The sequence below is a fragment of the Thermobia domestica genome, chromosome 14 (assembly GCF_964235325.1).
Source record: "Thermobia domestica chromosome 14, izTheDome1.hap1.1, whole genome shotgun sequence".
In the NCBI taxonomy this organism is placed as follows: Eukaryota; Metazoa; Arthropoda; class Insecta; order Zygentoma; family Lepismatidae; genus Thermobia; species Thermobia domestica.
This window is the reverse complement of record NC_137467.1, coordinates 27,407,184-27,417,756: the sequence shown is the minus strand read 5'-3', so window position 1 is coordinate 27,417,756 and position 10,573 is coordinate 27,407,184.

Genomic DNA, 10,573 nt, shown 5'->3' with positions numbered 1-10,573 from the left:
ATATCTTGCAAACGGCTCGAAATATCGCAAAAAATGATTAAAAAAAAAAAAAAATACAAATTGTCGAATTTTGTAAAGTTACAAAGATGTAACAAGTGTTAATCCCGCATTACATTTTTGACCTGCTATGATTTTATTTAATTTCGAGGAGGCAAACGGAGAAGACAAACTAGCTCACACAAGCCCGGAGAGGTTCAACTACAAACAAATTCAAATTCAGCAACCAAGTTTTGTCAATACTTAGGCTATTGGTTTCAGTCTCTTTTGATACGGGGCATTTTGACCCAGAATATTGTGACACGGTGCCTTTTTGACCGAGACCCTTCTGAGACGTAACCTTTTTGACGCGGGGACTTTTCGACCGGGGTCTTTTGATCCGGACCCTTCTGATGCAGGACATTTTGACGTACGAAGTCGTTTTGATCCATAGGGTTCTTTTTCCCTGGCCCTTCTGACGCGGGATCGTTTTGCCCATTTGACGGAGGACCGTTTCGACCAGGGTCCTTTTGACTCGAGCTCTTCTTTGTTCCAACTTTTGTTCTGGCACCTTATATCATGAAATCACCGAATGTTACGACTATTATTAGAGAAATATCTCAGAAAAGTTTGTATGTTAGAGTGAAATGCGTGACATTGAAATATTTTCCAAGGGGCTTTGAAAATAAGAGCAAAATGTTTTGATCAATTCCTCTAAAACGTCGACACTTATTCATTGTCTGCAATATGGTATGACAATGCCCGAAAGGCGTAAATAGTTTTTACTGAGTTTTGCTGAAAACAGTTGCCGGCACGGCAACCAATAGAGATTTTTCTGAGAAAAATGGTTCTGGTTCTGGAACCGAAACTGATATTTTTGAGAACAAGTTTCTGGTTCTGGAGCAGCAATCGATTTTCTCACATAAATGGGTTTCGGTTCCAGAACCAAAATTAATTTTCCTGAGAATATCGATTCTGGTTCTGGAACCGAAGCCCATTCTCTCAGAAAATTGAGTTTCGGTTCTAGAACCGAAATACATTTTTTAAGAACATCACTTCTTGTACTGAAACTGGAACCCGTTTCTTCAGAAAAATGGGTTTCAGTTCCGGAATCGAAATCTATTTTTCTGAAAATATCAGTTCTGGTTCAGGAACCGGAAAACATTTTCTCAGAAAAATTGGTTTCGACGCCGGGACTGAAATTGATTTTTCTAATATTGATTCTGGTTCTGAAATCGGGACCCATTTTCTTAGAAAAATGAGTTTCGGTACCAGAATCAAAATTATTTTTTCTGAGAGTATCGGTTTCGGTTCCAGTACAGAAACTCAGTAGAACCCATTTACACCTATCGGTTCCGTTACTGCTAACAATCATAAAACAAACTACTAAGAGCTCGTCACAATGTAGTTACAACAGTGATGAAGAAGATTCATTCAACACTTCTTTACTTTCGATCGTTGAAAGGAGAGAAGAAAGTATAGGGAAAAAAGAATCGAATTTAAGATTTCAACGGGTTTACACGTTTTATGGCCTATACATAACGAAAAAGATATTTTTAGCATCTGTCCGTCTGTTTGCCTAGATGCCATTGAAAATTCACCACCAAAACTGTCTATGGTTGGCTTTAGATGCTACCAAACGACCGCAAGCAAAGCACGCTTCTATCTCATGCATGAAAATTCGGCCTAATTCGCACCTGAATTCCCTCCTGAGAATGTTAGGAAATTTAATGTTTTGGTAAAGAAAAGGTCACGAAATTTATTTTAGAATTTTAGTATACACCCTATCTCATGATATCCATCTATTTCTATAGTAGTACGAGCCATTTCTTGTATATAGCGAATACAGTAACTTTGCTAAAAGCGAATGGATTAAAACGAAATTAGATCAGTTCATCATATTACAAATATCGAATCCGATTCATCATACTGTTTCAAAATAAAGACCGTTTGAAAATTTTAAAAATTAATTTTGAGTCATATGATAAAAAATAAAGTAATTCCTAATTTTGGCTAAAGAAACATGGATTTGTTAAAAAAAAAAGTTATTGAGTATTTTAATTTTTGAAAGCCCTTACCTTGAATTACCTCATATTTTTGTGAATTTGATACATGTTGTGGATGTGTTCAGTATCAGCCACTGGCGTATTTACGATTTTGTTTCGGAGGGACTTTGCCAACTTTATTCCTGGAAATGTGAAAATTCTGCAAGAAATTTCATGTACTTTAATATAGTAAATAAAATTTTGGGGGGCTTAAGCCCAGAAGCTTCCCCTTAAATACGCCACTAGTATCACCATAAACTGTTAAAAGTCCCGTCTCACAGGATCTTAACTAAGGCCTCAACCGAGGCTACAACTTAACAGTGTTGCTAAACTGAAACTTCTATGCAATTTCTTTTATCCTTAGGTAGTGTAGGGGTCTCAGACGATCCTTAAAACAAGGTAGATTTTACCAGTAGAGCCTCTAGTGGTCGCTGCATTAAACAGACGAAAAACGTGTTACGCACAGGACAATCAACTGTCGTAATCGTAAATATTATTGTTTTTCTATTTCACAATATGAGTTCCTGCTAAGAGGATGAAATAGCCATAACAGCGATATCTGCTCTGTTGCTGACACAAAATCCGCCCTCCCCTTCCCCCAAAAAGCGAGAGAGAGAGAGAGAGAAAGAAAAAGTAACGAGGAACTGATGGACAAGGGAGTGAAGTCTCCGCCGCAACAATGCACAGGAAAGCACCGCATTTTCAATGGTGAATAATGAACTACTTACAGATTATCCTCGTTTTTACCAAAAAAAAAAAAAATCTACAGAATGGATTATTCAGAATTCCATACGCTATTAAAATTAGTAACTCCGAAAATTCAGCAGCGAGATACGAACATGGGGGAAATGAAAATGAAATCTTTGAGTTTTACGTCCCACGGTTATGCCGGTGAGGCTAAAGGAGACGGTGATGATGAATAATGAATGAAATGGTGGAATGAAGAAAGTGGGAGGAAACGGGAGAACCCCGAAATGAAAAAAATGAAATCTTTAAGTTTTACGTCCCACGGTTATGCCGGTTAGGCTAAAGGAGACGGTGATTATGAGAGATGAGTGAAATGGTGGAATGAAGAAAGTGGGAGGAAACGGGAGAACCCCGAGAAAACCCACGAGCACGGTGTTTGTCCACCACAAAGTTCACTTGGCGGGGGCTGGGATCGAACCCGGGACCCCAAGCACCAGAGATGAACGCTCTACCACTGAGCCACCGCGCCCCCGGGAGAACCCCGAGAAAACCCACGCACGCGGTGTTTGTCCACCACAAAGTTCACTTGGCGGGGGCTGGGATCGAACCCGGGACCCTAAGCACCAGAGGTGAACGCTCTACCACTGAGCCACCGCGGCCCCCACGAACATGGGGGAGTTCGTGTAAGCTGAAAAGTGGTCTGTAGATCCTTGGATCCACAAGATTGTAGAACTGAAAATCAAATGACTTGTCCAAATATGTAAATGAGGGCAGTTATCAGGTGCGGAAAACTAAAATAAAGAAGAAAGAGCAATTTTCTAGTATAGGTAGTGAGTGCATCCGCTCAGCTCACTACCCCCCCCCCCCCCAAGAAAAAAAAACATAGCCCATAAAGTAAACATATAACGCGCCGGGAACACATCTCATGCACTACACCCGGAATTTTTGTATTGTGCCAGCATTGTAAAACTATTCCCTAAAAATTCACGAAAGTCACATAACACTGATGACAATTAACTCATTGTTTGTGTTTATGGCTCTGGTTTACTTTTGGCGCATCACATCTGAATTTTATGTTTACAAGTGTAATATTACTAGCCTAAAATTATTACCAATGCTTTACGACGGATAAAATAAGTGAGTTGATATGAAAGATGCCTGTATAGAAACTATTTTCCACCGGCGGTGAATTTCTGCAGTTTACAGAAGTTGTATTTTGTTTACAAGTGGAACGCTACTAGTATGAAACCATGACAAATGCTATTGAAACCCGTATCATTGACAAATAGGGATGCGCGCGAGACGAGTCGAGACAGGATTTTTCTGACTAGAAAAATATACATTTTTCGAGTCGAGACCACTTTTACAGCACATTTTCGAGACGAGACAGACAAATTTTGTCTCGTGCGCATCCCTATTGACAAAACCCACTCGTTTTCATTACCCTCGCTTATGGGGCGTTTACACTTAGTCGATTTAGTCGCACGACTAAATCGACTCGCTGCATTTGCCACTAAATCGAAGCAACTAGGCCGAATCAGATTGATGGATGTGTTCAATTATTTCAACCACAGAAAATAGAACGTCTTTTAATTCAGTTGCCAGTCTATTAGTCGCCTTCGATCAACAAGCGATTAAGTTGAAGTCCCGTTTACACGGTCGATTAAGTTGAAAGTGACGTCAATTCAACTGAATCGAACGCAAATCGACTAAGTGTAAACGCCCCATTATGCGGATACCCACCTTCGCTGAGGCGCCTGTTCCCTTCAGACGCACCCCCTCGCTCACGCTCGGGCCCTACAGCTTTGCTCTGCTATGACTCGGTTAGATAGGATTCGTGCTTTTTAGTGGCGACGTAGCGCAGGTTGTTTTATGTTTTTTGGGCTGTAGTTTTTATGCATGTATCCCGACGCTGTATTTATAAGCAAATCGTAAAATAATTATAATTTATCAACAATTGCTTATGATACTCTTTTGAAATTTAACTATGTCATGTGTATATTTTCATGTTGCCCAGCAGAAATCGTTTAAAAAACAATAAGGTAATTAATGAAAATTCTAATTTTTGAACAATTATTTCGAGTGGTGCGCCAAAAGTAAACCTGCACGCTTTTTTTAACGTTACATTTTTTTGGGGGGGTTATACAAATTGCACAATATACTTAAATCACCTATTTTTATTCTTTTAAAAGATGTAATTACATTTGTTCACATCTGTAGCGTTCGGGCGGATTTCTTCACTGCATACCTTCTCTAAGCCCAGATAGCAAAAATTACTTGCAACAAACTTGCAGCAGAGTTGCAATTCAAGTCTGGCAAACTTGTAGCAGACTTGTGATGCAAGTCTGCAAGTTTGATGCAAATTTAATGCAAACTTCCTAGTTGACGCTCTTCGAACTTGCAGCACGCCTGAGTGCAAGTGTATGGTAAGTTTGCAAAGCAAGTTTCTGCAAGAGGTTTACTTGCACAGCAAGCCTATTGCAAGTTTCCACTTGCACTGCAAGTGCACAGTAAGCTAGTGCAGGTTTTACGCAAGTCTTTGCAAGGATACCACTTGCACTGCAAGTCTACAGCAAGTTTGTAGTCAGTCTTCTGCAAGTATATACTTGCATTGCAAGCCTACAGCAGGTCTTCAGCAAGTGAGTGTAGTAAGTCTTCTGCAGGTATATACTTGCATTGCATTGTATGCCTTTTACAAACCGAACATTTACTGTATAAGAACAATCACACAGTATATTTTACTCAACAACTTTGTCAAACAATACACGTTTAAATTATAAATTATCTCTACATACTGGATACTTACGTAATTATCTTAATTATCCACTTGTTTTAATGCTTCACACACTTCGCACCTACTACAAATGGCGGCATGGCAGGGAAATTTTTAAGATTAGACTTTTGTGCCACCTGTTGGTAGAAACTAGAACTGACACACTTGCTACAAAGTTGCAGCAAGCCTCCGAGGCAAGTAAACTTAGCAAGTGAAAATCAAATTACGACATTAACTCTTTCAAAACACCTGCACGGTGTACAGTGCACGGAAAGTCTAGCAAGTTAAAATCAAATATAGTGAAAGACTTGCTGGAAACCAACATGCTATTAGGGAGGTCTTTATTCTTCCAATTTTTTAAATAATATAAATCGTGCTTTATGTTATACAAAAAAATCATATTTTTCCTATGACTATTAATAATACTATTAATGCTTCTCCTGTCCAGGTAGCATTGTTTTGAAATTACAGCGAAAAATAAAGTTGAATATCGTCAGGCGCTACTCTTTTTTTATTGGTAGTTGTATGCAAGTCCAGAAGAAAATAGAAACTGCTTCTATTTCTTCCAAATCAGGATCCAAAGAAGGACAGCACAAAATTTCAACCTGAACTAGGGGAAGTTACTTCTCACACGATCGTTAAGTAAGGTCGTGAATTTTATATCGTGAATCGCACCCTTACTTCAGTCCCGCCTTTATTTAAAATTTAGGAAACAAATAAAATCCCACACCAAAAATCTACCTTCATTGTGACTAGCTCACTGGAAAAAAGACTATTCGCTCACACACATACGTGTGCAATTCTGCAAAGAACAACAAAGGATTCTAAACAAAAGCAATCTCTTTTATAGCCGACAGAATAATTTGTCCATTGGTCATTTATCAAGAAACGCAATACAGCTATTGCGGATTAGTGATTTCAATTTTAATTGTATTTCAATATGCAGGTTTTGTTACATTTTTTTTTTTTTTTTGGTATTTCAATATGCAGTTCTCATTAGTTTCATATCGGCACCTCTTTCATTTAAATTGATTTTTAAACAACTCTGCACCTGTTGAAAATGTTTAGTAGACCTATTTTTTATTGTTCTTAAGAGTATGTATAAAAATAAAAATGTGCGTATCAGAAAAAAATCAAAATAATATTTAAAAATAATTTCCGGTATTAGATTCTAATTATATTTATCTCTCTCGCTTATCTTGGTGACCCCATGAAACCCCTCTCGTGACTCGCGACCCTCAGATGGAGAAACCCTGCTTTTACGTAGTGGTTCACAACCTTGTTTACCTAGCACGCCTTTCTTCGTAAATTCTCCATACTTCACGCCCCTTGTTTGCTATTTGTTTTCTGATTTTAGATGTAGCATTCCATTATCAAATTTTCAGTAATAATAATAATAATAATAATAATAATAATAATAATAATAATAATAATAATAATAATAATAATAATAATAATAATAATAATAATATACACTCACCCATTCATATTTATCACCTGCAAAGCTTCTGCGTACCATTGTAGTATAGTCTCCAATCAATAGTTTTCGATGTCGCTTAAATAAATAGACACTCCCGAAGCAATTTAAGTTCAAATTCAATTTCTTTGGGGATGGGTAAGATAGTGACAGGTAAAAGTATCGAAAACGACTGATAATAGTGTCGAATTACTAGTTTACAGCTTCACTAAGTTAATTGGTCGCAGTTCTGCGCGGTTTAAGTCCAAGTTTAACTCCTAGTGGCAAAATTCTCCTTAGCATTCCTAGGGAGAAAGTGGAATTGGCATACATAAAAATGATGAAAAGAACGACTGATATTAGTGTCGAATCCATAGATTTCGGGGTCCCTAAGTTGATTGGTTACAGTTCCCATGACTCTTAAGTTCAAGTTCAGACTCTAGTAGGCGTAAGATTACCGAGCACATATAGGAAGAATGGAAGGTGTGATATATAAAATGATAGAAAACGACCGATATTAGTATATAGTTTTCGGGGTCTCTGAGATAAATAGCTACACTTCCTATGCCGTTTCATGTAAATCCAAGTTAAGGCTCCGTTATGGGGCGATTACACTTGGTCGATTTAGTCGCACGGCTAAATCGACTCGCTGCATTTGCGACTAAATCGAAGCAACTAGACCGAATGAGATCGATGGATGTGTTCAATTGTTTCAACCGAAATTGAATGCTCCTTGTCGACTCGCTCTCCTCTGGTCGATTCGAAATCGACTGGCAATTTTAAAGATGTCCAAGCAAAAAGTAATTGATACAATTTGCGGTGTTATAGCAGAAGAAAATAGAATCGACCACAGAAAATAGAACGTCTTTCAATTCAGTTGCTAGTCGATTAGTCGCTTTCGATCAACAAGCGATTAAGTTGAAGTCCTGTTTAGACGATCGATTAAGTTGAAAGTGACGTCAATTCAACTGAATCGAACGCAAATCGACTAAGTGTAAACGCCCCATTAGTATCCCTGAGAGAGAATGGTGACGTGAAAAAACCAACGCGACCAATATTAGTATCGAATCCATGAATTTCGGGGTCCTTTTAGTTGATCGGTGACATTGCGATAGCATTTAAGCCCAGTCTCTATTAGCGCCCATAGTGTGCTGAAAAGGACTTGACATGTAAAAATAATTGAAAATGACCGATATTAATGTCGAATCCATAGTTCTTGATGTCGCCGAGATTAATAATTACACTCTCGATAACGTTAAAGTCCAAATTCAGCTCCCATCGGGGTGAAAAATAAAATGTCTCAAATGACTAAGATTTGTGTCGAATCCATAGTTTGGGTTCGTCAAGTTATTAGGTTACAATCACGATGACATTTAATCCCAAGTTCAGGCATGAACGAAAATGTCAGCTGCATTGGGAATATAGAGCTACAGACACAACACCAAAGGCGTTGCTCGCAATCTATCAATATATATTGGGATGTATGTGTATGAATGTATATTCCAGCATAACTCCCAAACATCTGGAGCAATTTCAACCAAACATAGTAGACAAATGGTGTTCAATCTAAAAAAAAAAAAAAAAAAAAAAAAAAACGTGGGAATGAGACACCTCAAGGGATGAGAATTGGAAGGAATGACATGTAAAAATAATGCAAAACAACTGATATTAGTGTGCAATCTACAGTTTTGGGGGTCGCCGAAATGAACAATGACGCTCCCAATATCGTTTATATCCAAGTTCATCACCATCAGCAATGAGGGGGGAAGGGGTAAGCAGTGGTGCAATTCAGCTGGTTCGCATCAGTTCGCTAGAACCGGTTGTTAAAATATTTCCAGTTCGCAGAACTGTTTGTTATACCTAAACATAGCAGTAAATTTTATCCAGAAACAGTAAATTTTAGTGCAACTGTCTTTGTTTTTAGAAGTTCTTACAGCTATAGGCAAAGGCGCCAATCCTGGGGGGCCCGGGCCCCCAAAGATCATGTGGACCTTCTAATTGTATTTATGAATATACAATTTGGCATAATTTGAATGCAATTAGCTTTAAAATTTTCATGTATGCCTTCTGCATCTGAATGCATCCTCCAAATTTACAGAGAAATCGGCGCCCTTGGCTATAGGGTCAAACATATCATCCCTCACTCTCAGAACAAGGTATAAGCGTTTATTTGTTAATCTCAAATGCTCAGATATCAAGAATAACTGGGATCACATGAGTGTAATGGTGAGGGTTATTTAAATTTGAAAGGCACACATACCATTATCAACAATTGTCGATCCATTGCTGGATTAGGGTCTTTCCAATTCTTTTTGACAATCTGTCTTGAGTAATTCGTTTCCAAATTATTCGTAGTGCTACCTAAATTCGTCACACCACCTTTTATTAGGGTGCTGAAATTTCTACTTGTCACTTGTGATATCCAGTAAAAAAATAATGCTTTTTTCTACCTTGTATGGTTTGTTTCCTAAGAGTTATACTGCACAAACCATACATATATACCATATATATACAGAACCGGTTGTTAAAAAAAAAAATAGAATAACACCAGTGGGGGTAAGTGAAAAATAAAACGTCAAAAATGACAGAGGTTTGTGTCGAATTCATAGTTTTCGGGTGGGTAAACGATCTGACCTGTTTGAAAGATCGTTAGTACACACTTGAAGCTGACTTTTTCATCATATCAATTTGATTAAAGGCGTATTCTGCGGGGGTACAGTATTTGAATATTTCTACCAAAAGTAGAGTATATTCTGTATTTATTTATTATTACACTTTCAATGAAATAAATATTCTAAAGGGAATTCAAATATTTCCCTCTATTATCCCCCTGCGAAGAACGAACATGTAAGCTACCACATGTTTCAGAATCCTGCGATACTTCCGCAACAATTTTTATAGAGGTAGTTGATGAGTACTTCAAGTTATATGACCGTAGAAAAACACCCTCTATAAAAATTGTTGCGTGAGTACCTTAGGATTCTGAAATATGTATTTTTGATAGCGCACATATTAGTTCCTAAGTGAAGTCTTGACCGACTGCGGTAAGCCCCACAGTTTTGGAGCTATGGACCTTTAAATTTTGTTTTTCATATTTTCGGCAGCCTATAACTCCGAAAGGAAGCATTTTTGCACCCAGGTTGGTCTATATTTTTCGTCTTATCTTGGTGTCAGGAATCGCATCCCAAACGTTATCGGTGTTGTTTCGAAACACCCTGTATATATATATATAAAGGGTGGGCCATGGTTCACCAAAATCCAGTCTTGGCTTATTGCTGGGTGTACATTTACTGACAAATGTACTATGAAATGGCATAAAAAGAACTAAGAATGTGTCGAAACATCAAGTTACAAAATACAAAAAAGTGAACAAGGAGAATTCAAGCCTTCCATTTTTTTTTTTTTTTAAGGAAACTTTCATACTGTATTTCGAAGATTTTTCTCTTACCCAAACCAAGCTGGGGCGTCATTTGGGAAAGGCAGGGCAAATTTACCCCTGAGTTTGAGAGAGAGATATTTTTTTAAAATAATTTTACACTAAAATACTAATTTAAGAAAAAATATGAAACTTTTACGTTGGTGGACAAATTTGCCTGCCCCTATCAAAACTTGTAATTACGCCACTGGAACGGTCAT